Genomic DNA, 23,795 nt, shown 5'->3' with positions numbered 1-23,795 from the left:
GGTTCAAGTCCCTGCTCAGGCGGTTGTTTCCTTTAAAGAAAAAGTACTCTAATTGTATGCTCTTTTTGTGGACCCCTGCATGATGAATAAGATATTCCATTACTAAAATTGCAAAAACGTCTTTCATGGAGTTGTGAAATACACATCTGTCTCACATATTATGTGCCATTTGACTAAACTTAAGTCGTACGTAGATTTACCAATGGTATCATGTAGTCTGAGACGGTGAATATCATTTCACCAATTCAATATTCAAAATATAGCCATGGTTATAGTATCAAACGAACTTTATAAAGCTGATCAACAGCTAAAGCTCATTATTTCATTTCGGAACATCTCTGCACCTCATTATAGCAGATTGGCTCTGTGGCGCAATGGATAGCGCATTGGACTTCTAGGTGAATGTAAAAAGGATATTCAAAGGTTGTGGGTTCGAATCCCACCAGAGTCAGTTTTATCCCTGTTACCCTGTTATCCCAAGTACCAATTCATTATTATATTCTCTGTATTTAGTACTAATACCGGCAACCATCTTAACCCCTTGCGTGCTGATGACAGAACGGTTCCGTCATCAGCTACGGGTGAGCTGTGCTGATGACGAAACCGTTCCGTCATGACTCCGCCCGCGCAAGGCGGAGTCAGCACAGGCGGAAAATACGCCCTGCACGCAAGGGGTTAAAAAACGTAGTGATAGTTGGGACACTTCCTAATGTTGATAATGTCATTTTGTGGGGTGCTGCCTCAGAGCCTGGATAGCTCAGTCGGTAGAGCATCAGACTTTTAATCTGAGGGCCCAGGGTTCAAGTCCCTGTTCAGGCGGCTTGGTTAAAGAAAATGTATATCAATTGCATACTCTTTTCAGAATCCAATGAATGGGAAGTCCAATTACAGATGGTTCAAAAAAGTCTTGATCGAGTCCTTACATACCCATCTGTGCTCTACTTTCTTTGACAAGGGTTAAGAAGACTTACCCAAACTGTATCATGTAGTTTGACATGTTGATTATCTTTTATCCAATTCAATGTTCAAAATGTAAGCTAGTGTCCGATTAATTTGATAAAGTTGGTCAACAACTTATAGGTCATCTGTTTATTTGTGAATCTCTGATCACCTTGTTGAATCAGGTCGGATCTCTGATGCAATGGATTGCGGCTTGGAGTCCTAGGCGAATGTAGCAAAAGCATTCAAACGCTAAGGGTTCGAACACCAATTGGGTCAATTTGATCCCTCCTCTATTTTATAACTAATTGAAACAGTAACCAGCAATCCTGCTTCTCCATCACCAAAAACATTTACCAAAATGGCAGTGAAAGAAAGTCTACTTAAACAGAGACTGTTTGCTTTGAAAATGTTGCATAGTCTATGCCCAAGAGGAAATTCCCAATGATACTGCTGAAAATGTAATTCAGGAGTTAGTAATAGTATTTGGCCCTTTATTAATTTCACAGTGTCATTTTAAACACGTGATTTCTATGTCATCCGAAAATGAGATAGTACAAATTTCAGGAGTTAAAATGGATTATGTGTGCTGCTGAAATTTCAAATGCTTAAAATATCAATTCATTATTAAACTCTAGAATATTCATTGCTAATATATGTAATTATATAAATATACAAAGTGTAGGTCAGTGTACGTCCACATTTGTTTAGCTGATTTTAAGGTAGAGTATAGCAGAGCCTGGATAGCTCAGTCGGTAGAGCATCAGACTTTTAATCTGAGGGTCCAGGGTTCAAGTCCCTGCTCAGGCGGTTGTTTCCTTTAAAGAAAAAGTACTCTAATTGTATGCTCTTTTTGTGGACCCCTGGATGATGAATAAGATATTCCATTACTAAAATTGCAAAAACGTCTTTCATGGAGTTGTGAAATACACATCTGTCTCACATATTATGTGCCATTTGACTAAACTTAAGTCGTACGTAGATTTACCAATGGTATCATGTAGTCTGAGACGGTGAATATCATTTCACCAATTCAATATTCAAAATATAGCCATGGTTATAGTATCAAACGAACTTTATAAAGCTGATCAACAGCTAAAGCTCATTATTTCATTTCGGAACATCTCTGCACCTCATTATAGCAGATTGGCTCTGTGGCGCAATGGATAGCGCATTGGACTTCTAGGTGAATGTAAAAAAGATATTCAAAGGTTGTGGGTTCGAATCCCACCAGAGTCAGTTTTATCCCTGTTACCCTGTTATCCCAAGTACCAATTCATTATTATATTCTCTGTATTTAGTACTAATACCGGCAACCATCTTAACCCCTTGCGTGCTGATGACAGAACGGTTCCGTCATCAGCTACGGGTGAGCTGTGCTGATGACGAAACCGTTCCGTCATGACTCCGCCCACGCAAGGCGGAGTCAGCACAGGCGGAAAATACGCCCCGCACGCAAGGGGTTAAAAAACGTAGTGATAGTTGGGACACTTCCTAATGTTGATAATGTCATTTTGTGGGGTGCTGCCTCAGAGCCTGGATAGCTCAGTCGGTAGAGCATCAGACTTTTAATCTGAGGGCCCAGGGTTCAAGTCCCTGTTCAGGCGGCTTGGTTAAAGAAAATGTATATCAATTGCATACTCTTTTCAGAATCCAATGAATGGGAAGTCCAATTACAGATGGTTCAAAAAAGTCTTGATCGAGTCCTTACATACCCATCTGTGCTCTACTTTCTTTGACAAGGGTTAAGAAGACTTACCCAAACTGTATCATGTAGTTTGACATGTTGATTATCTTTTATCCAATTCAATGTTCAAAATGTAAGCTAGTGTCCGATTAATTTGATAAAGTTGGTCAACAACTTATAGGTCATCTTTTTATTTGTGAATCTCTGATCACCTTGTTGAATCAGGTCGGATCTCTGATGCAATGGATTGCGGCTTGGAGTCCTAGGCGAATGTAGCAAAAGCATTCAAACGCTAAGGGTTCGAACACCAATTGGGTCAATTTGATCCCTCCTCTATTTTATAACTAATTGAAACAGTAACCAGCAATCCTGCTTCTCCATCACCAAAAACATTTACCAAAATGGCAGTGAAAGAAAGTCTACTTAAACAGAGACTGTTTGCTTTGAAAATGTTGCATAGTCTATGCCCAAGAGGAAATTCCCAATGATACTGCTGAAAATGTAATTCAGGAGTTAGTAATAGTATTTGGCCCTTTATTAATTTCACAGTGTCATTTTAAACACGTGATTTCTATGTCATCCGAAAATGAGATAGTACAAATTTCAGGAGTTAAAATGGATTACGTGTGCTGCTGAAATTTCAAATGCTTAAAATATCAATTCATTATTAAACTCTAGAATATTCATTGCTAATATATGTAATTATATAAATATACAAAGTGTAGGTCAGTGTACGTCCACATTTGTTTAGCTGATTTTAAGGTAGAGTATAGCAGAGCCTGGATAGCTCAGTCGGTAGAGCATCAGACTTTTAATCTGAGGGTCCAGGGTTCAAGTCCCTGCTCAGGCGGTTGTTTCCTTTAAAGAAAAAGTACTCTAATTGTATGCTCTTTTTGTGGACCCCTGCATGATGAATAAGATATTCCATTACTAAAATTGCAAAAACGTCTTTCATGGAGTTGTGAAATACACATCTGTCTCACATATTATGTGCCATTTGACTAAACTTAAGTCGTACGTAGATTTACCAATGGTATCATGTAGTCTGAGACGGTGAATATCATTTCACCAATTCAATATTCAAAATATAGCCATGGTTATAGTATCAAACGAACTTTATAAAGCTGATCAACAGCTAAAGCTCATTATTTCATTTCGGAACATCTCTGCACCTCATTATAGCAGATTGGCTCTGTGGCGCAATGGATAGCGCATTGGACTTCTAGGTGAATGTAAAAAGGATATTCAAAGGTTGTGGGTTCGAATCCCACCAGAGTCAGTTTTATCCCTGTTACCCTGTTATCCCAAGTACCAATTCATTATTATATTCTCTGTATTTAGTACTAATACCGGCAACCATCTTAACCCCTTGCGTGCTGATGACAGAACGGTTCCGTCATCAGCTACGGGTGAGCTGTGCTGATGACGAAACCGTTCCGTCATGACTCCGCCCGCGCAAGGCGGAGTCAGCACAGGCGGAAAATACGCCCTGCACGCAAGGGGTTAAAAAACGTAGTGATAGTTGGGACACTTCCTAATGTTGATAATGTCATTTTGTGGGGTGCTGCCTCAGAGCCTGGATAGCTCAGTCGGTAGAGCATCAGACTTTTAATCTGAGGGCCCAGGGTTCAAGTCCCTGTTCAGGCGGCTTGGTTAAAGAAAATGTATATCAATTGCATACTCTTTTCAGAATCCAATGAATGGGAAGTCCAATTACAGATGGTTCAAAAAAGTCTTGATCGAGTCCTTACATACCCATCTGTGCTCTACTTTCTTTGACAAGGGTTAAGAAGACTTACCCAAACTGTATCATGTAGTTTGACATGTTGATTATCTTTTATCCAATTCAATGTTCAAAATGTAAGCTAGTGTCCGATTAATTTGATAAAGTTGGTCAACAACTTATAGGTCATCTGTTTATTTGTGAATCTCTGATCACCTTGTTGAATCAGGTCGGATCTCTGATGCAATGGATTGCGGCTTGGAGTCCTAGGCGAATGTAGCAAAAGCATTCAAACGCTAAGGGTTCGAACACCAATTGGGTCAATTTGATCCCTCCTCTATTTTATAACTAATTGAAACAGTAACCAGCAATCCTGCTTCTCCATCACCAAAAACATTTACCAAAATGGCAGTGAAAGAAAGTCTACTTAAACAGAGACTGTTTGCTTTGAAAATGTTGCATAGTCTATGCCCAAGAGGAAATTCCCAATGATACTGCTGAAAATGTAATTCAGGAGTTAGTAATAGTATTTGGCCCTTTATTAATTTCACAGTGTCATTTTAAACACGTGATTTCTATGTCATCCGAAAATGAGATAGTACAAATTTCAGGAGTTAAAATGGATTATGTGTGCTGCTGAAATTTCAAATGCTTAAAATATCAATTCATTATTAAACTCTAGAATATTCATTGCTAATATATGTAATTATATAAATATACAAAGTGTAGGTCAGTGTACGTCCACATTTGTTTAGCTGATTTTAAGGTAGAGTATAGCAGAGCCTGGATAGCTCAGTCGGTAGAGCATCAGACTTTTAATCTGAGGGTCCAGGGTTCAAGTCCCTGCTCAGGCGGTTGTTTCCTTTAAAGAAAAAGTACTCTAATTGTATGCTCTTTTTGTGGACCCCTGCATGATGAATAAGATATTCCATTACTAAAATTGCAAAAACGTCTTTCATGGAGTTGTGAAATACACATCTGTCTCACATATTATGTGCCATTTGACTAAACTTAAGTCGTACGTAGATTTACCAATGGTATCATGTAGTCTGAGACGGTGAATATCATTTCACCAATTCAATATTCAAAATATAGCCATGGTTATAGTATCAAACGAACTTTATAAAGCTGATCAACAGCTAAAGCTCATTATTTCATTTCGGAACATCTCTGCACCTCATTATAGCAGATTGGCTCTGTGGCGCAATGGATAGCGCATTGGACTTCTAGGTGAATGTAAAAAAGATATTCAAAGGTTGTGGGTTCGAATCCCACCAGAGTCAGTTTTATCCCTGTTACCCTGTTATCCCAAGTACCAATTCATTATTATATTCTCTGTATTTAGTACTAATACCGGCAACCATCTTAACCCCTTGCGTGCTGATGACAGAACGGTTCCGTCATCAGCTACGGGTGAGCTGTGCTGATGACGAAACCGTTCCGTCATGACTCCGCCCACGCAAGGCGGAGTCAGCACAGGCGGAAAATACGCCCCGCACGCAAGGGGTTAAAAAACGTAGTGATAGTTGGGACACTTCCTAATGTTGATAATGTCATTTTGTGGGGTGCTGCCTCAGAGCCTGGATAGCTCAGTCGGTAGAGCATCAGACTTTTAATCTGAGGGCCCAGGGTTCAAGTCCCTGTTCAGGCGGCTTGGTTAAAGAAAATGTATATCAATTGCATACTCTTTTCAGAATCCAATGAATGGGAAGTCCAATTACAGATGGTTCAAAAAAGTCTTGATCGAGTCCTTACATACCCATCTGTGCTCTACTTTCTTTGACAAGGGTTAAGAAGACTTACCCAAACTGTATCATGTAGTTTGACATGTTGATTATCTTTTATCCAATTCAATGTTCAAAATGTAAGCTAGTGTCCGATTAATTTGATAAAGTTGGTCAACAACTTATAGGTCATCTTTTTATTTGTGAATCTCTGATCACCTTGTTGAATCAGGTCGGATCTCTGATGCAATGGATTGCGGCTTGGAGTCCTAGGCGAATGTAGCAAAAGCATTCAAACGCTAAGGGTTCGAACACCAATTGGGTCAATTTGATCCCTCCTCTATTTTATAACTAATTGAAACAGTAACCAGCAATCCTGCTTCTCCATCACCAAAAACATTTACCAAAATGGCAGTGAAAGAAAGTCTACTTAAACAGAGACTGTTTGCTTTGAAAATGTTGCATAGTCTATGCCCAAGAGGAAATTCCCAATGATACTGCTGAAAATGTAATTCAGGAGTTAGTAATAGTATTTGGCCCTTTATTAATTTCACAGTGTCATTTTAAACACGTGATTTCTATGTCATCCGAAAATGAGATAGTACAAATTTCAGGAGTTAAAATGGATTATGTGTGCTGCTGAAATTTCAAATGCTTAAAATATCAATTCATTATTAAACTCTAGAATATTCATTGCTAATATATGTAATTATATAAATATACAAAGTGTAGGTCAGTGTACGTCCACATTTGTTTAGCTGATTTTAAGATAGAGTATAGCAGAGCCTGGATAGCTCAGTCGGTAGAGCATCAGACTTTTAATCTGAGGGTCCAGGGTTCAAGTCCCTGCTCAGGCGGTTGTTTCCTTTAAAGAAAAAGTACTCTAATTGTATGCTCTTTTTGTGGACCCCTGCATGATGAATAAGATATTCCATTACTAAAATTGCAAAAACGTCTTTCATGGAGTTGTGAAATACACATCTGTCTCACATATTATGTGCCATTTGACTAAACTTAAGTCGTACGTAGATTTACCAATGGTATCATGTAGTCTGAGACGGTGAATATCATTTCACCAATTCAATATTCAAAATATAGCCATGGTTATAGTATCAAACGAACTTTATAAAGCTGATCAACAGCTAAAGCTCATTATTTCATTTCGGAACATCTCTGCACCTCATTATAGCAGATTGGCTCTGTGGCGCAATGGATAGCGCATTGGACTTCTAGGTGAATGTAAAAAGGATATTCAAAGGTTGTGGGTTCGAATCCCACCAGAGTCAGTTTTATCCCTGTTACCCTGTTATCCCAAGTACCAATTCATTATTATATTCTCTGTATTTAGTACTAATACCGGCAACCATCTTAACCCCTTGCGTGCTGATGACAGAACGGTTCCGTCATCAGCTACGGGTGAGCTGTGCTGATGACGAAACCGTTCCGTCATGACTCCGCCCGCGCAAGGCGGAGTCAGCACAGGCGGAAAATACGCCCCGCACGCAAGGGGTTAAAAAACGTAGTGATAGTTGGGACACTTCCTAATGTTGATAATGTCATTTTGTGGGGTGCTGCCTCAGAGCCTGGATAGCTCAGTCGGTAGAGCATCAGACTTTTAATCTGCGGGCCCAGGGTTCAAGTCCCTGTTCAGGCGGCTTGGTTAAAGAAAATGTATATCAATTGCATACTCTTTTCAGAATCCAATGAATGGGAAGTCCAATTACAGATGGTTCAAAAAAGTCTTGATCGAGTCCTTACATACCCATCTGTGCTCTACTTTCTTTGACAAGGGTTAAGAAGACTTACCCAAACTGTATCATGTAGTTTGACATGTTGATTATCTTTTATCCAATTCAATGTTCAAAATGTAAGCTAGTGTCCGATTAATTTGATAAAGTTGGTCAACAACTTATAGGTCATCTTTTTATTTGTGAATCTCTGATCACCTTGTTGAATCAGGTCGGATCTCTGATGCAATGGATTGCGGCTTGGAGTCCTAGGCGAATGTAGCAAAAGCATTCAAACGCTAAGGGTTCGAACACCAATTGGGTCAATTTGATCCCTCCTCTATTTTATAACTAATTGAAACAGTAACCAGCAATCCTGCTTCTCCATCACCAAAAACATTTACCAAAATGGCAGTGAAAGAAAGTCTACTTAAACAGAGACTGTTTGCTTTGAAAATGTTGCATAGTCTATGCCCAAGAGGAAATTCCCAATGATACTGCTGAAAATGTAATTCAGGAGTTAGTAATAGTATTTGGCCCTTTATTCATTTCACAGTGTCATTTTAAACACGTGATTTCTATGTCATCCGAAAATGAGATAGTACAAATTTCAGGAGTTAAAATGGATTATGTGTGCTGCTGAAATTTCAAATGCTTAAAATATCAATTCATTATTAAACTCTAGAATATTCATTGCTAATATATGTAATTATATAAATATACAAAGTGTAGGTCAGTGTACGTCCACATTTGTTTAGCTGATTTTAAGGTAGAGTATAGCAGAGCCTGGATAGCTCAGTCGGTAGAGCATCAGACTTTTAATCTGAGGGTCCAGGGTTCAAGTCCCTGCTCAGGCGGTTGTTTCCTTTAAAGAAAAAGTACTCTAATTTTATGCTCTTTTTGTGGACCCCTGCATGATGAATAAGATATTCCATTACTAAAATTGCAAAAACGTCTTTCATGGAGTTGTGAAATACACATCTGTCTCACATATTATGTGCCATTTGACTAAACTTAAGTCGTACGTAGATTTACCAATGGTATCATGTAGTCTGAGACGGTGAATATCATTTCACCAATTCAATATTCAAAATATAGCCATGGTTATAGTATCAAACGAACTTTATAAAGCTGATCAACAGCTAAAGCTCATTATTTCATTTCGGAACATCTCTGCACCTCATTATAGCAGATTGGCTCTGTGGCGCAATGGATAGCGCATTGGACTTCTAGGTGAATGTAAAAAGGATATTTAAAGGTTGTGGGTTCGAATCCCACCAGAGTCAGTTTTATCCCTGTTACCCTGTTATCCCAAGTACCAATTCATTATTATATTCTCTGTATTTAGTACTAATACCGGCAACCATCTTAACCCCTTGCGTGCTGATGACAGAACGGTTCCGTCATCAGCTACGGGTGAGCTGTGCTGATGACGAAACCGTTCCGTCATGACTCCGCCCGCGCAAGGCGGAGTCAGCACAGGCGGAAAATACGCCCCGCACGCAAGGGGTTAAAAAACGTAGTGATAGTTGGGACACTTCCTAATGTTGATAATGTCATTTTGTGGGGTGCTGCCTCAGAGCCTGGATAGCTCAGTCGGTAGAGCATCAGACTTTTAATCTGAGGGCCCAGGGTTCAAGTCCCTGTTCAGGCGGCTTGGTTAAAGAAAATGTATATCAATTGCATACTCTTTTCAGAATCCAATGAATGGGAAGTCCAATTACAGATGGTTCAAAAAAGTCTTGATCGAGTCCTTACATACCCATCTGTGCTCTACTTTCTTTGACAAGGGTTAAGAAGACTTACCCAAACTGTATCATGTAGTTTGACATGTTGATTATCTTTTATCCAATTCAATGTTCAAAATGTAAGCTAGTGTCCGATTAATTTGATAAAGTTGGTCAACAACTTATAGGTCATCTTTTTATTTGTGAATCTCTGATCACCTTGTTGAATCAGGTCGGATCTCTGATGCAATGGATTGCGGCTTGGAGTCCTAGGCGAATGTAGCAAAAGCATTCAAACGCTAAGGGTTCGAACACCAATTGGGTCAATTTGATCCCTCCTCTATTTTATAACTAATTGAAACAGTAACCAGCAATCCTGCTTCTCCATCACCAAAAACATTTACCAAAATGGCAGTGAAAGAAAGTCTACTTAAACAGAGACTGTTTGCTTTGAAAATGTTGCATAGTCTATGCCCAAGAGGAAATTCCCAATGATACTGCTGAAAATGTAATTCAGGAGTTAGTAATAGTATTTGGCCCTTTATTAATTTCACAGTGTCATTTTAAACACGTGATTTCTATGTCATCCGAAAATGAGATAGTACAAATTTCAGGAGTTAAAATGGATTATGTGTGCTGCTGAAATTTCAAATGCTTAAAATATCAATTCATTATTAAACTCTAGAATATTCATTGCTAATATATGTAATTATATAAATATACAAAGTGTAGGTCAGTGTACGTCCACATTTGTTTAGCTGATTTTAAGATAGAGTATAGCAGAGCCTGGATAGCTCAGTCGGTAGAGCATCAGACTTTTAATCTGAGGGTCCAGGGTTCAAGTCCCTGCTCAGGCGGTTGTTTCCTTTAAAGAAAAAGTACTCTAATTGTATGCTCTTTTTGTGGACCCCTGCATGATGAATAAGATATTCCATTACTAAAATTGCAAAAACGTCTTTCATGGAGTTGTGAAATACACATCTGTCTCACATATTATGTGCCATTTGACTAAACTTAAGTCGTACGTAGATTTACCAATGGTATCATGTAGTCTGAGACGGTGAATATCATTTCACCAATTCAATATTCAAAATATAGCCATGGTTATAGTATCAAACGAACTTTATAAAGCTGATCAACAGCTAAAGCTCATTATTTCATTTCGGAACATCTCTGCACCTCATTATAGCAGATTGGCTCTGTGGCGCAATGGATAGCGCATTGGACTTCTAGGTGAATGTAAAAAGGATATTCAAAGGTTGTGGGTTCGAATCCCACCAGAGTCAGTTTTATCCCTGTTACCCTGTTATCCCAAGTACCAATTCATTATTATATTCTCTGTATTTAGTACTAATACCGGCAACCATCTTAACCCCTTGCGTGCTGATGACAGAACGGTTCCGTCATCAGCTACGGGTGAGCTGTGCTGATGACGAAACCGTTCCGTCATGACTCCGCCCGCGCAAGGCGGAGTCAGCACAGGCGGAAAATACGCCCCGCACGCAAGGGGTTAAAAAACGTAGTGATAGTTGGGACACTTCCTAATGTTGATAATGTCATTTTGTGGGGTGCTGCCTCAGAGCCTGGATAGCTCAGTCGGTAGAGCATCAGACTTTTAATCTGCGGGCCCAGGGTTCAAGTCCCTGTTCAGGCGGCTTGGTTAAAGAAAATGTATATCAATTGCATACTCTTTTCAGAATCCAATGAATGGGAAGTCCAATTACAGATGGTTCAAAAAAGTCTTGATCGAGTCCTTACATACCCATCTGTGCTCTACTTTCTTTGACAAGGGTTAAGAAGACTTACCCAAACTGTATCATGTAGTTTGACATGTTGATTATCTTTTATCCAATTCAATGTTCAAAATGTAAGCTAGTGTCCGATTAATTTGATAAAGTTGGTCAACAACTTATAGGTCATCTTTTTATTTGTGAATCTCTGATCACCTTGTTGAATCAGGTCGGATCTCTGATGCAATGGATTGCGGCTTGGAGTCCTAGGCGAATGTAGCAAAAGCATTCAAACGCTAAGGGTTCGAACACCAATTGGGTCAATTTGATCCCTCCTCTATTTTATAACTAATTGAAACAGTAACCAGCAATCCTGCTTCTCCATCACCAAAAACATTTACCAAAATGGCAGTGAAAGAAAGTCTACTTAAACAGAGACTGTTTGCTTTGAAAATGTTGCATAGTCTATGCCCAAGAGGAAATTCCCAATGATACTGCTGAAAATGTAATTCAGGAGTTAGTAATAGTATTTGGCCCTTTATTCATTTCACAGTGTCATTTTAAACACGTGATTTCTATGTCATCCGAAAATGAGATAGTACAAATTTCAGGAGTTAAAATGGATTATGTGTGCTGCTGAAATTTCAAATGCTTAAAATATCAATTCATTATTAAACTCTAGAATATTCATTGCTAATATATGTAATTATATAAATATACAAAGTGTAGGTCAGTGTACGTCCACATTTGTTTAGCTGATTTTAAGGTAGAGTATAGCAGAGCCTGGATAGCTCAGTCGGTAGAGCATCAGACTTTTAATCTGAGGGTCCAGGGTTCAAGTCCCTGCTCAGGCGGTTGTTTCCTTTAAAGAAAAAGTACTCTAATTTTATGCTCTTTTTGTGGACCCCTGCATGATGAATAAGATATTCCATTACTAAAATTGCAAAAACGTCTTTCATGGAGTTGTGAAATACACATCTGTCTCACATATTATGTGCCATTTGACTAAACTTAAGTCGTACGTAGATTTACCAATGGTATCATGTAGTCTGAGACGGTGAATATCATTTCACCAATTCAATATTCAAAATATAGCCATGGTTATAGTATCAAACGAACTTTATAAAGCTGATCAACAGCTAAAGCTCATTATTTCATTTCGGAACATCTCTGCACCTCATTATAGCAGATTGGCTCTGTGGCGCAATGGATAGCGCATTGGACTTCTAGGTGAATGTAAAAAGGATATTTAAAGGTTGTGGGTTCGAATCCCACCAGAGTCAGTTTTATCCCTGTTACCCTGTTATCCCAAGTACCAATTCATTATTATATTCTCTGTATTTAGTACTAATACCGGCAACCATCTTAACCCCTTGCGTGCTGATGACAGAACGGTTCCGTCATCAGCTACGGGTGAGCTGTGCTGATGACGAAACCGTTCCGTCATGACTCCGCCCGCGCAAGGCGGAGTCAGCACAGGCGGAAAATACGCCCCGCACGCAAGGGGTTAAAAAACGTAGTGATAGTTGGGACACTTCCTAATGTTGATAATGTCATTTTGTGGGGTGCTGCCTCAGAGCCTGGATAGCTCAGTCGGTAGAGCATCAGACTTTTAATCTGAGGGCCCAGGGTTCAAGTCCCTGTTCAGGCGGCTTGGTTAAAGAAAATGTATATCAATTGCATACTCTTTTCAGAATCCAATGAATGGGAAGTCCAATTACAGATGGTTCAAAAAAGTCTTGATCGAGTCCTTACATACCCATCTGTGCTCTACTTTCTTTGACAAGGGTTAAGAAGACTTACCCAAACTGTATCATGTAGTTTGACATGTTGATTATCTTTTATCCAATTCAATGTTCAAAATGTAAGCTAGTGTCCGATTAATTTGATAAAGTTGGTCAACAACTTATAGGTCATCTTTTTATTTGTGAATCTCTGATCACCTTGTTGAATCAGGTCGGATCTCTGATGCAATGGATTGCAGCTTGGAGTCCTAGGCGAATGTAGCAAAAGCATTCAAACGCTAAGGGTTCGAACACCAATTGGGTCAATTTGATCCCTCCTCTATTTTATAACTAATTGAAACAGTAACCAGCAATCCTGCTTCTCCATCACCAGAAACATTTACCAAAAGGGCAGTGAAAGAAAGTCTACTTAAACAGAGACAGTTTGCTTTGAAAATGTTGCATAGTCTATGCCCAAGAGGAAATTCCCAATGATACTGCTGAAAATGTAATTTAGGAGTTAGTAATAGTATTTGGCCCTTTATTAATTTCACAGTGTCATTTTAAGCACGTGATTTCTATGTCATCCGAAAATGAGATAGTACAAATTTCAGGAGTTAAAATGGATTATGTGTGCTGCTGAAATTTCAAATGCTTAAAATATCAATTCATTATTAAACTCTAGAATATTCATTGCTAATATATGTAATTATATAAATATACAAAGTGTAGGTCAGTGTACGTCCACATTTGTTTAGCTGATTTTAAGGTAGAGTATAGCAGAGCCTGGATAGCTCAGTCGGTAGAGCATCAGACTTTTAATCTGAGGGTCCAGGGTTCAAGTCCCTGCTCAGGCGGTTGTTTCCTTTAAAGAAAAAGTACTCTAATTGTATGCTCTTTTTGTGGACCCCTGCATGATGAATAAGATATTCCATTACTAAAATTGCAAAAACGTCTTTCATGGAGTTGTGAAATACACATCTGTCTCACATATTATGTGCCATTTGACTAAACTTAAGTCGTACGTAGATTTACCAATGGTATCATGTAGTCTGAGACGGTGAATATCATTTCACCAATTCAATATTCAAAATATAGCCATGGTTATAGTATCAAACGAACTTTATAAAGCTGATCAACAGCTAAAGCTCATTATTTCATTTCGGAACATCTCTGCACCTCATTATAGCAGATTGGCTCTGTGGCGCAATGGATAGCGCATTGGACTTCTAGGTGAATGTAAAAAAGATATTCAAAGGTTGTGGGTTCGAATCCCACCAGAGTCAGTTTTATCCCTGTTACCCTGTTATCCCAAGTACCAATTCATTATTATATTCTCTGTATTTAGTACTAATACCGGCAACCATCTTAACCCCTTGCGTGCTGATGACAGAACGGTTCCGTCATCAGCTACAGGTGAGCTGTGCTGATGACGAAACCGTTCCGTCATGACTCCGCCCACGCAAGGCGGAGTCAGCACAGGCGGAAAATACGCCCCGCACGCAAGGGGTTAAAAAACGTAGTGATAGTTGGGACACTTCCTAATGTTGATGATGTCATTTTGTGGGGTGCTGCCTCAGAGCCTGGATAGCTCAGTCGGTAGAGCATCAGTCTTTTAATCTGAGGGCCCAGGGTTCAAGTCCCTGTTCAGGCGGCTTGGTTAAAGAAAATGTATATCAATTGCATACTCTTTTCAGAATCCAATGAATGGGAAGTCCAATTACAGATGGTTCAAAAAAGTCTTGATCGAGTCCTTACATACCCATCTGTGCTCTACTTTCTTTGACAAGGGTTAAGAAGACTTACACAAACTGTATCATGTAGTTTGACATGTTGATTATCTTTTCTCCAATTCAATGTTCAAAATGTAAGCTAGTGTCCGATTAATTTGATAAAGTTGGTCAACAACTTATAGGTCATCTTTTTATTTGTGAATCTCTGATCACCTTGTTGAATCAGGTCGGATCTCTGATGCAATGGATTGCGGCTTGGAGTCCTAGGCGAATGTAGCAAAAGCATTCAAACGCTAAGGGTTCGAACACCAATTGGGTCAATTTGATCCCTCCTCTATTTTATAACTAATTGAAACAGTAACCAGCAATCCTGCTTCTCCATCACCAAAAACATTTACCAAAATGGCAGTGAAAGAAAGTCTACTTAAACAGAGACTGTTTGCTTTGAAAATGTTGCATAGTCTATGCCCAAGAGGAAATTCCCAATGATACTGCTGAAAATGTAATTCAGGAGTTAGTAATAGTATTTGGCCCTTTATTAATTTCACAGTGTCATTTTAAACACGTGATTTCTATGTCATCCGAAAATGAGATAGTACAAATTTCAGGAGTTAAAATGGATTATGTGTGCTGCTGAAATTTCAAATGCTTAAAATATCAATTCATTATTAAACTCTAGAATATTCATTGCTAATATATGTAATTATATAAATATACAAAGTGTAGGTCAGTGTACGTCCACATTTGTTTAGCTGATTTTAAGGTAGAGTATAGCAGAGCCTGGATAGCTCAGTCGGTAGAGCATCAGACTTTTAATCTGAGGGTCCAGGGTTCAAGTCCCTGCTCAGGCGGTTGTTTCCTTTAAAGAAAAAGTACTCTAATTGTATGCTCTTTTTGTGGACCCCTGCATGATGAATAAGATATTCCATTACTAAAATTGCAAAAACGTCTTTCATGGAGTTGTGAAATACACATCTGTCTCACATATTATGTGCCATTTGACTAAACTTAAGTCGTACGTAGATTTACCAATGGTATCATGTAGTCTGAGACGGTGAATATCATTTCACCAATTCAATATTCAAAATATAGCCATGGTTATAGTATCAAACGAACTTTATAAAGCTGATCAACAGCTAAAGCTCATTATTTCATTTCGGAACATCTCTGCACCTCATTATAGCAGATTGGCTCTGTGGCGCAATGGATAGCGCATTGGACTTCTAGGTGAATGTAAAAAAGATATTCAAAGGTTGTGGGTTCGAATCCCACCAGAGTCAGTTTTATCCCTGTTACCCTGTTATCCCAAGTACCAATTCATTATTATATTCTCTGTATTTAGTACTAATACCGGCAACCATCTTAACCCCTTGCGTGCTGATGACAGAACGGTTCCGTCATCAGCTACAGGTGAGCTGTGCTGATGACGAAACCGTTCCGTCATGACTCCGCCCACGCAAGGCGGAGTCAGCACAGGCGGAAAATACGCCCCGCACGCAAGGGGTTAAAAAACGTAGTGATAGTTGGGACACTTCCTAATGTTGATAATGTCATTTTGTGGGGTGCTGCCTCAGAGCCTGGATAGCTCAGTCGGTAGAGCATCAGACTTTTAATCTGAGGGCCCAGGGTTCAAGTCCCTGTTCAGGCGGCTTGGTTAAAGAAAATGTATATCAATTGCATACTCTTTTCAGAATCCAATGAATGGGAAGTCCAATTACAGATGGTTCAAAAAAGTCTAGATCGAGTCCTTACATACCCATCTGTGCTCTACTTTCTTTGACAAGGGTTAAGAAGACTTACCCAAACTGTATCATGTAGTTTGACATGTTGATTATCTTTTATCCAATTCAATGTTCAAAATGTAAGCTAGTGTCCGATTAATTTGAAAAAGTTGGTCAACAACTTATAGGTCATCTTTTTATTTGTGAATCTCTGATCACCTTGTTGAATCAGGTCGGATCTCTGATGCAATGGATTGCGGCTTGGAGTCCTAGGCGAATGTAGCAAAAGCATTCAAACGCTAAGGGTTCGAACACCAATTGGGTCAATTTGATCCCTCCTCTATTTTATAACTAATTGAAACAGTAACCAGCAATCCTGCTTCTCCATCACCAAAAACATTTACCAAAATGGCAGTGAAAGAAAGTCTACTTAAACAGAGACTGTTTGCTTTGAAAATGTTGCATAGTCTATGCCCAAGAGGAAATTCCCAATGATACTGCTGAAAATGTAATTCAGGAGTTAGTAATAGTATTTGGCCCTTTATTAATTTCACAGTGTCATTTTAAACACGTGATTTCTATGTCATCCGAAAATGAGATAGTACAAATTTCAGGAGTTAAAATGGATTATGTGTGCTGCTGAAATTTCAAATGCTTAAAATATCAATTCATTATTAAACTCTAGAATATTCATTGCTAATATATGTAATTATATAAATATACAAAGTGTAGGTCAGTGTACGTCCACATTTGTTTAGCTGATTTTAAGGTAGAGTATAGCAGAGCCTGGATAGCTCAGTCGGTAGAGCATCAGACTTTTAATCTGAGGGTCCAGGGTTCAAGTCCCTGCTCAGGCGGTTGTTTCCTTTAAAGAAAAAGTACTCTAATTGTATGCTCTTTTTGTGGACCCCTGCATGATGAATAAGATATTCCATTACTAAAATTGCAAAAACGTCTTTCATGGAGTTGTGAAATACACATCTGTCTCACATATTATGTGCCATTTGACTAAACTTAAGTCGTACGTAGATTTACCAATGGTATCATGTAGTCTGAGACGGTGAATATCTTTTCACCAATTCAATATTCAAAATATAGCCATGGTTATAGTATCAAACGAACTTTATAAAGCTGATCAACAGCTAAAGCTCATTATTTCATTTCGGAACATCTCTGCACCTCATTATAGCAGATTGGCTCTGTGGCGCAATGGATAGCGCATTGGACTTCTAGGTGAATGTAAAAAAGATATTCAAAGGTTGTGGGTTCGAATCCCACCAGAGTCAGTTTTATCCCTGTTATCCCAAGTACCAATTCATTATTATATTCTCTGTATTTAGTACTAATACCGGCAACCATCTTAACCCCTTGCGTGCTGATGACAGAACGGTTCCGTCATCAGCTACGGGTGAGCTGTGCTGATGACGAAACCGTTCCGTCATGACTCCGCCCACGCAAGGCGGAGTCAGCACAGGCGGAAAATACGCCCCGCACGCAAGGGGTTAAAAAACGTAGTGATAGTTGGGACACTTCCTAATGTTGATAATGTCATTTTGTGGGGTGCTGCCTCAGAGCCTGGATAGCTCAGTCGGTAGAGCATCAGACTTTTAATCTGAGGGCCCAGGGTTCAAATCCCTGTTCAGGCGGCTTGGTTAAAGAAAATGTATATCAATTGCATACTCTTTTCAGAATCCAATGAATGGGAAGTCCAATTACAGATGGTTCAAAAAAGTCTAGATCGAGTCCTTACATACCCATCTGTGCTCTACTTTCTTTGACAAGGGTTAAGAAGACTTACCCAAACTGTATCATGTAGTTTGACATGTTGATTATCTTTTATCCAATTCAATGTTCAAAATGTAAGCTAGTGTCCGATTAATTTGAAAAAGTTGGTCAACAACTTATAGGTCATCTTTTTATTTGTGAATCTCTGATCACCTTGTTGAATCAGGTCGGATCTCTGATGCAATGGATTGCGGCTTGGAGTCCTAGGCGAATGTAGCAAAAGCATTCAAACGCTAAGGGTTCGAACACCAATTGGGTCAATTTGATCCCTCCTCTATTTTATAACTAATTGAAACAGTAACCAGCAATCCTGCTTCTCCATTACCAAAAACATTTACCAAAATGGCAGTGAAAGAAAGTCTACTTAAACAGAGACTGTTTGCTTTGAAAATGTTGCATAGTCTATGCCCAAGAGGAAATTCCCAATGATACTGCTGAAAATGTAATTCAGGAGTTAGTAATAGTATTTGGCCCTTTATTAATTTCACAGTGTCATTTTAAACACGTGATTTCTATGTCATCCGAAAATGAGATAGTACAAATTTCAGGAGTTAAAATGGATTACGTGTGCTGCTGAAATTTCAAATGCTTAAAATATCAATTCATTATTAAACTCTAGAATATTCATTGCTAATATATGTAATTATATAAATATACAAAGTGTAGGTCAGTGTACGTCCACATTTGTTTAGCTGATTTTAAGGTAGAGTATAGCAGAGCCTGGATAGCTCAGTCGGTAGAGCATCAGACTTTTAATCTGAGGGTCCAGGGTTCAAGTCCCTGCTCAGGCGGTTGTTTCCTTTAAAGAAAAAGTACTCTAATTGTATGCTCTTTTTGTGGACCCCTGCATGATGAATAAGATATTCCATTACTAAAATTGCAAAAACGTCTTTCATGGAGTTGTGAAATACACATCTGTCTCACATATTATGTGCCATTTGACTAAACTTAAGTCGTACGTAGATTTACCAATGGTATCATGTAGTCTGAGACGGTGAATATCATTTCACCAATTCAATATTCAAAATATAGCCATGGTTATAGTATCAAACGAACTTTATAAAGCTGATCAACAGCTAAAGCTCATTATTTCATTTCGGAACATCTCTGCACCTCATTATAGCAGATTGGCTCTGTGGCGCAATGGATAGCGCATTGGACTTCTAGGTGAATGTAAAAAGGATATTCAAAGGTTGTGGGTTCGAATCCCACCAGAGTCAGTTTTATCCCTGTTACCCTGTTATCCCAAGTACCAATTCATTATTATATTCTCTGTATTTAGTACTAATACCGGCAACCATCTTAACCCCTTGCGTGCTGATGACAGAACGGTTCCGTCATCAGCTACGGGTGAGCTGTGCTGATGACGAAACCGTTCCGTCATGACTCCGCCCGCGCAAGGCGGAGTCAGCACAGGCGGAAAATACGCCCTGCACGCAAGGGGTTAAAAAACGTAGTGATAGTTGGGACACTTCCTAATGTTGATAATGTCATTTTGTGGGGTGCTGCCTCAGAGCCTGGATAGCTCAGTCGGTAGAGCATCAGACTTTTAATCTGAGGGCCCAGGGTTCAAGTCCCTGTTCAGGCGGCTTGGTTAAAGAAAATGTATATCAATTGCATACTCTTTTCAGAATCCAATGAATGGGAAGTCCAATTACAGATGGTTCAAAAAAGTCTTGATCGAGTCCTTACATACCCATCTGTGCTCTACTTTCTTTGACAAGGGTTAAGAAGACTTACACAAACTGTATCATGTAGTTTGACATGTTGATTATCTTTTATCCAATTCAATGTTCAAAATGTAAGCTAGTGTCCGATTAATTTGATAAAGTTGGTCAACAACTTATAGGTCATCTTTTTATTTGTGAATCTCTGATCACCTTGTTGAATCAGGTCGGATCTCTGATGCAATGGATTGCGGCTTGGAGTCCTAGGCGAATGTAGCAAAAGCATTCAAACGCTAAGGGTTCGAACACCAATTGGGTCAATTTGATCCCTCCTCTATTTTATAACTAATTGAAACAGTAACCAGCAATCCTGCTTCTCCATCACCAAAAACATTTACCAAAATGGCAGTGAAAGAAAGTCTACTTAAACAGAGACTGTTTGCTTTGAAAATGTTGCATAGTCTATGCCCAAGAGGAAATTCCCAATGATACTGCTGAAAATGTAATTCAGGAGTTAGTAATAGTATTTGGCCCTTTATTAATTTCACAGTGTCATTTTAAACACGTGATTTCTATGTCATCCGAAAATGAGATAGTACAAATTTCAGGAGTTAAAATGGATTATGTGTGCTGCTGAAATTTCAAATGCTTAAAATATCAATTCATTATTAAACTCTAGAATATTCATTGCTAATATATGTAATTATATAAATATACAAAGTGTAGGTCAGTGTACGTCCACATTTGTTTAGCTGATTTTAAGGTAGAGTATAGCAGAGCCTGGATAGCTCAGTCGGTAGAGCATCAGACTTTTAATCTGAGGGTCCAGGGTTCAAGTCCCTGCTCAGGCGGTTGTTTCCTTTAAAGAAAAAGTACTCTAATTGTATGCTCTTTTTGTGGACCCCTGCATGATGAATAAGATATTCCATTACTAAAATTGCAAAAACGTCTTTCATGGAGTTGTGAAATACACATCTGTCTCACATATTATGTGCCATTTGACTAAACTTAAGTCGTACGTAGATTTACCAATGGTATCATGTAGTCTGAGACGGTGAATATCATTTCACCAATTCAATATTCAAAATATAGCCATGGTTATAGTATCAAACGAACTTTATAAAGCTGATCAACAGCTAAAGCTCATTATTTCATTTCGGAACATCTCTGCACCTCATTATAGCAGATTGGCTCTGTGGCGCAATGGATAGCGCATTGGACTTCTAGGTGAATGTAAAAAAGATATTCAAAGGTTGTGGGTTCGAATCCCACCAGAGTCAGTTTTATCCCTGTTACCCTGTTATCCCAAGTACCAATTCATTATTATATTCTCTGTATTTAGTACTAATACCGGCAACCATCTTAACCCCTTGCGTGCTGATGACAGAACGGTTCCGTCATCAGCTACGGGTGAGCTGTGCTGATGACGAAACCGTTCCGTCATGACTCCGCCCACGCAAGGCGGAGTCAGCACAGGCGGAAAATACGCCCCGCACGCAAGGGGTTAAAAAACGTAGTGATAGTTGGGACACTTCCTAATGTTGATAATGTCATTTTGTGGGGTGCTGCCTCAGAGCCTGGATAGCTCAGTCGGTAGAGCATCAGACTTTTAATCTGAGGGCCCAGGGTTCAAGTCCCTGTTCAGGCGGCTTGGTTAAAGAAAATGTATATCAATTGCATACTCTTTTCAGAATCCAATGAATGGGAAGTCCAATTACAGATGGTTCAAAAAAGTCTTGATCGAGTCCTTACATACCCATCTGTGCTCTACTTTCTTTGACAAGGGTTAAGAAGACTTACCCAAACTGTATCATGTAGTTTGACATGTTGATTATCTTTTATCCAATTCAATGTTCAAAATGTAAGCTAGTGTCCGATTAATTTGATAAAGTTGGTCAACAACTTATAGGTCATCTTTTTATTTGTGAATCTCTGATCACCTTGTTGAATCAGGTCGGATCTCTGATGCAATGGATTGCGGCTTGGAGTCCTAGGCGAATGTAGCAAAAGCATTCAAACGCTAAGGGTTCGAACACCAATTGGGTCAATTTGATCCCTCCTCTATTTTATAACTAATTGAAACAGTAACCAGCAATCCTGCTTCTCCATCACCAAAAACATTTACCAAAATGGCAGTGAAAGAACGTCTACTTAAACAGAGACTGTTTGCTTTGAAAATGTTGCATAGTCTATGCCCAAGAGGAAATTCCCAATGATACTGCTGAAAATGTAATTCAGGAGTTAGTAATAGTATTTGGCCCTTTATTAATTTCACAGTGTCATTTTAAACACGTGATTTCTATGTCATCCGAAAATGAGATAGTACAAATTTCAGGAGTTAAAATGGATTATGTGTGCTGCTGAAATTTCAAATGCTTAAAATATCAATTCATTATTAAACTCTAGAATATTCATTGCTAATATATGTAATTATATAAATATACAAAGTGTAGGTCAGTGTACGTCCACATTTGTTTAGCTGATTTTAAGGTAGAGTATAGCAGAGCCTGGATAGCTCAGTCGGTAGAGCATCAGACTTTTAATCTGAGGGTCCAGGGTTCAAGTCCCTGCTCAGGCGGTTGTTTCCTTTAAAGAAAAAGTACTCTAATTGTATGCTCTTTTTGTGGACCCCTGCATGATGAATAAGATATTCCATTACTAAAATTGCAAAAACGTCTTTCATGGAGTTGTGAAATACACATCTGTCTCACATATTATGTGCCATTTGACTAAACTTAAGTCGTACGTAGATTTACCAATGGTATCATGTAGTCTGAGACGGTGAATATCATTTCACCAATTCAATATTCAAAATATAGCCATGGTTATAGTATCAAACGAACTTTATAAAGCTGATCAACAGCTAAAGCTCATTATTTCATTTCGGAACATCTCTGCACCTCATTATAGCAGATTGGCTCTGTGGCGCAATGGATAGCGCATTGGACTTCTAGGTGAATGTAAAAAAGATATTCAAAGGTTGTGGGTTCGAATCCCACCAGAGTCAGTTTTATCCCTGTTACCCTGTTATCCCAAGTACCAATTCATTATTATATTCTCTGTATTTAGTACTAATACCGGCAACCATCTTAACCCCTTGCGTGCTGATGACAGAACGGTTCCGTCATCAGCTACGGGTGAGCTGTGCTGATGACGAAACCGTTCCGTCATGACTCCGCCCACGCAAGGCGGAGTCAGCACAGGCGGAAAATACGCCCCGCACGCAAGGGGTTAAAAAACGTAGTGATAGTTGGGACACTTCCTAATGTTGATAATGTCATTTTGTGGGGTGCTGCCTCAGAGCCTGGATAGCTCAGTCGGTAGAGCATCAGACTTTTAATCTGAGGGCCCAGGGTTCAAGTCCCTGTTCAGGCGGCTTGGTTAAAGAAAATGTATATCAATTGCATACTCTTTTCAGAATCCAATGAATGGGAAGTCCAATTACAGATGGTTCAAAAAAGTCTTGATCGAGTCCTTACATACCCATCTGTGCTCTACTTTCTTTGACAAGGGTTAAGAAGACTTACCCAAACTGTATCATGTAGTTTGACATGTTGATTATCTTTTATCCAATTCAATGTTCAAAATGTAAGCTAGTGTCCGATTAATTTGATAAAGTTGGTCAACAACTTATAGGTCATCTTTTTATTTGTGAATCTCTGATCACCTTGTTGAATCAGGTCGGATCTCTGATGCAATGGATTGCGGCTTGGAGTCCTAGGCGAATGTAGCAAAAGCATTCAAACGCTAAGGGTTCGAACACCAATTGGGTCAATTTGATCCCTCCTCTATTTTATAACTAATTGAAACAGTAACCAGCAATCCTGCTTCTCCATCACCAAAAACATTTACCAAAATGGCAGTGAAAGAAAGTCTACTTAAACAGAGACTGTTTGCTTTGAAAATGT

At 39.0% G+C, this 23,795-nt stretch overlaps 25 non-coding genes across 25 annotated transcripts; all 25 read left to right on the top strand.

Moving 5' to 3' along the window:
• Nucleotides 1-360: 360 nt before the first annotated feature.
• TRNAR-UCU (transfer RNA arginine (anticodon UCU)) lies at nucleotides 361-451 on the top strand. The gene is given in 2 exon segments: nucleotides 361-397; nucleotides 416-451. It is a non-coding gene; the product is annotated as a tRNA-Arg (tRNA).
• Nucleotides 452-746: 295 nt separating this feature from the next.
• TRNAK-UUU (transfer RNA lysine (anticodon UUU)) lies at nucleotides 747-819 on the top strand. The gene has a single exon. It is a non-coding gene; the product is annotated as a tRNA-Lys (tRNA).
• Nucleotides 820-2,087: 1,268 nt separating this feature from the next.
• Nucleotides 2,088-2,178, top strand: TRNAR-UCU (transfer RNA arginine (anticodon UCU)). Its single transcript is given in 2 exon segments — nucleotides 2,088-2,124; nucleotides 2,143-2,178. It is a non-coding gene; the product is annotated as a tRNA-Arg (tRNA).
• A 295-nt stretch (nucleotides 2,179-2,473) lies between these two features.
• Nucleotides 2,474-2,546, top strand: TRNAK-UUU (transfer RNA lysine (anticodon UUU)). The gene has a single exon. It is a non-coding gene; the product is annotated as a tRNA-Lys (tRNA).
• A 1,268-nt stretch (nucleotides 2,547-3,814) lies between these two features.
• On the top strand, nucleotides 3,815-3,905 carry TRNAR-UCU (transfer RNA arginine (anticodon UCU)). Its single transcript is given in 2 exon segments — nucleotides 3,815-3,851; nucleotides 3,870-3,905. It is a non-coding gene; the product is annotated as a tRNA-Arg (tRNA).
• Nucleotides 3,906-4,200: 295 nt separating this feature from the next.
• TRNAK-UUU (transfer RNA lysine (anticodon UUU)) lies at nucleotides 4,201-4,273 on the top strand. Its single transcript has one exon. It is a non-coding gene; the product is annotated as a tRNA-Lys (tRNA).
• A 1,268-nt stretch (nucleotides 4,274-5,541) lies between these two features.
• On the top strand, nucleotides 5,542-5,632 carry TRNAR-UCU (transfer RNA arginine (anticodon UCU)). The gene is given in 2 exon segments: nucleotides 5,542-5,578; nucleotides 5,597-5,632. It is a non-coding gene; the product is annotated as a tRNA-Arg (tRNA).
• Nucleotides 5,633-5,927: 295 nt separating this feature from the next.
• Nucleotides 5,928-6,000, top strand: TRNAK-UUU (transfer RNA lysine (anticodon UUU)). Its single transcript has one exon. It is a non-coding gene; the product is annotated as a tRNA-Lys (tRNA).
• Nucleotides 6,001-7,268: 1,268 nt separating this feature from the next.
• On the top strand, nucleotides 7,269-7,359 carry TRNAR-UCU (transfer RNA arginine (anticodon UCU)). Its single transcript is given in 2 exon segments — nucleotides 7,269-7,305; nucleotides 7,324-7,359. It is a non-coding gene; the product is annotated as a tRNA-Arg (tRNA).
• A 1,636-nt stretch (nucleotides 7,360-8,995) lies between these two features.
• Nucleotides 8,996-9,086, top strand: TRNAR-UCU (transfer RNA arginine (anticodon UCU)). The gene is given in 2 exon segments: nucleotides 8,996-9,032; nucleotides 9,051-9,086. It is a non-coding gene; the product is annotated as a tRNA-Arg (tRNA).
• A 295-nt stretch (nucleotides 9,087-9,381) lies between these two features.
• TRNAK-UUU (transfer RNA lysine (anticodon UUU)) lies at nucleotides 9,382-9,454 on the top strand. Its single transcript has one exon. It is a non-coding gene; the product is annotated as a tRNA-Lys (tRNA).
• A 1,268-nt stretch (nucleotides 9,455-10,722) lies between these two features.
• TRNAR-UCU (transfer RNA arginine (anticodon UCU)) lies at nucleotides 10,723-10,813 on the top strand. The gene is given in 2 exon segments: nucleotides 10,723-10,759; nucleotides 10,778-10,813. It is a non-coding gene; the product is annotated as a tRNA-Arg (tRNA).
• Nucleotides 10,814-12,449: 1,636 nt separating this feature from the next.
• TRNAR-UCU (transfer RNA arginine (anticodon UCU)) lies at nucleotides 12,450-12,540 on the top strand. Its single transcript is given in 2 exon segments — nucleotides 12,450-12,486; nucleotides 12,505-12,540. It is a non-coding gene; the product is annotated as a tRNA-Arg (tRNA).
• A 295-nt stretch (nucleotides 12,541-12,835) lies between these two features.
• TRNAK-UUU (transfer RNA lysine (anticodon UUU)) lies at nucleotides 12,836-12,908 on the top strand. Its single transcript has one exon. It is a non-coding gene; the product is annotated as a tRNA-Lys (tRNA).
• A 1,268-nt stretch (nucleotides 12,909-14,176) lies between these two features.
• Nucleotides 14,177-14,267, top strand: TRNAR-UCU (transfer RNA arginine (anticodon UCU)). Its single transcript is given in 2 exon segments — nucleotides 14,177-14,213; nucleotides 14,232-14,267. It is a non-coding gene; the product is annotated as a tRNA-Arg (tRNA).
• A 1,636-nt stretch (nucleotides 14,268-15,903) lies between these two features.
• On the top strand, nucleotides 15,904-15,994 carry TRNAR-UCU (transfer RNA arginine (anticodon UCU)). Its single transcript is given in 2 exon segments — nucleotides 15,904-15,940; nucleotides 15,959-15,994. It is a non-coding gene; the product is annotated as a tRNA-Arg (tRNA).
• Nucleotides 15,995-16,289: 295 nt separating this feature from the next.
• Nucleotides 16,290-16,362, top strand: TRNAK-UUU (transfer RNA lysine (anticodon UUU)). The gene has a single exon. It is a non-coding gene; the product is annotated as a tRNA-Lys (tRNA).
• A 1,268-nt stretch (nucleotides 16,363-17,630) lies between these two features.
• Nucleotides 17,631-17,721, top strand: TRNAR-UCU (transfer RNA arginine (anticodon UCU)). The gene is given in 2 exon segments: nucleotides 17,631-17,667; nucleotides 17,686-17,721. It is a non-coding gene; the product is annotated as a tRNA-Arg (tRNA).
• Nucleotides 17,722-18,008: 287 nt separating this feature from the next.
• On the top strand, nucleotides 18,009-18,081 carry TRNAK-UUU (transfer RNA lysine (anticodon UUU)). Its single transcript has one exon. It is a non-coding gene; the product is annotated as a tRNA-Lys (tRNA).
• Nucleotides 18,082-19,349: 1,268 nt separating this feature from the next.
• On the top strand, nucleotides 19,350-19,440 carry TRNAR-UCU (transfer RNA arginine (anticodon UCU)). Its single transcript is given in 2 exon segments — nucleotides 19,350-19,386; nucleotides 19,405-19,440. It is a non-coding gene; the product is annotated as a tRNA-Arg (tRNA).
• Nucleotides 19,441-19,735: 295 nt separating this feature from the next.
• TRNAK-UUU (transfer RNA lysine (anticodon UUU)) lies at nucleotides 19,736-19,808 on the top strand. Its single transcript has one exon. It is a non-coding gene; the product is annotated as a tRNA-Lys (tRNA).
• A 1,268-nt stretch (nucleotides 19,809-21,076) lies between these two features.
• On the top strand, nucleotides 21,077-21,167 carry TRNAR-UCU (transfer RNA arginine (anticodon UCU)). The gene is given in 2 exon segments: nucleotides 21,077-21,113; nucleotides 21,132-21,167. It is a non-coding gene; the product is annotated as a tRNA-Arg (tRNA).
• A 295-nt stretch (nucleotides 21,168-21,462) lies between these two features.
• Nucleotides 21,463-21,535, top strand: TRNAK-UUU (transfer RNA lysine (anticodon UUU)). Its single transcript has one exon. It is a non-coding gene; the product is annotated as a tRNA-Lys (tRNA).
• A 1,268-nt stretch (nucleotides 21,536-22,803) lies between these two features.
• Nucleotides 22,804-22,894, top strand: TRNAR-UCU (transfer RNA arginine (anticodon UCU)). The gene is given in 2 exon segments: nucleotides 22,804-22,840; nucleotides 22,859-22,894. It is a non-coding gene; the product is annotated as a tRNA-Arg (tRNA).
• Nucleotides 22,895-23,189: 295 nt separating this feature from the next.
• Nucleotides 23,190-23,262, top strand: TRNAK-UUU (transfer RNA lysine (anticodon UUU)). Its single transcript has one exon. It is a non-coding gene; the product is annotated as a tRNA-Lys (tRNA).
• Nucleotides 23,263-23,795: the final 533 nt, after the last annotated feature.

This window comes from Lissotriton vulgaris, chromosome 1_2 (genome assembly GCF_964263255.1).
Source record: "Lissotriton vulgaris chromosome 1_2, aLisVul1.2, whole genome shotgun sequence".
Taxonomy (NCBI): Eukaryota; Metazoa; Chordata; class Amphibia; order Caudata; family Salamandridae; genus Lissotriton; species Lissotriton vulgaris.
This window is presented reverse-complemented; position numbering and strand designations above follow the sequence as displayed.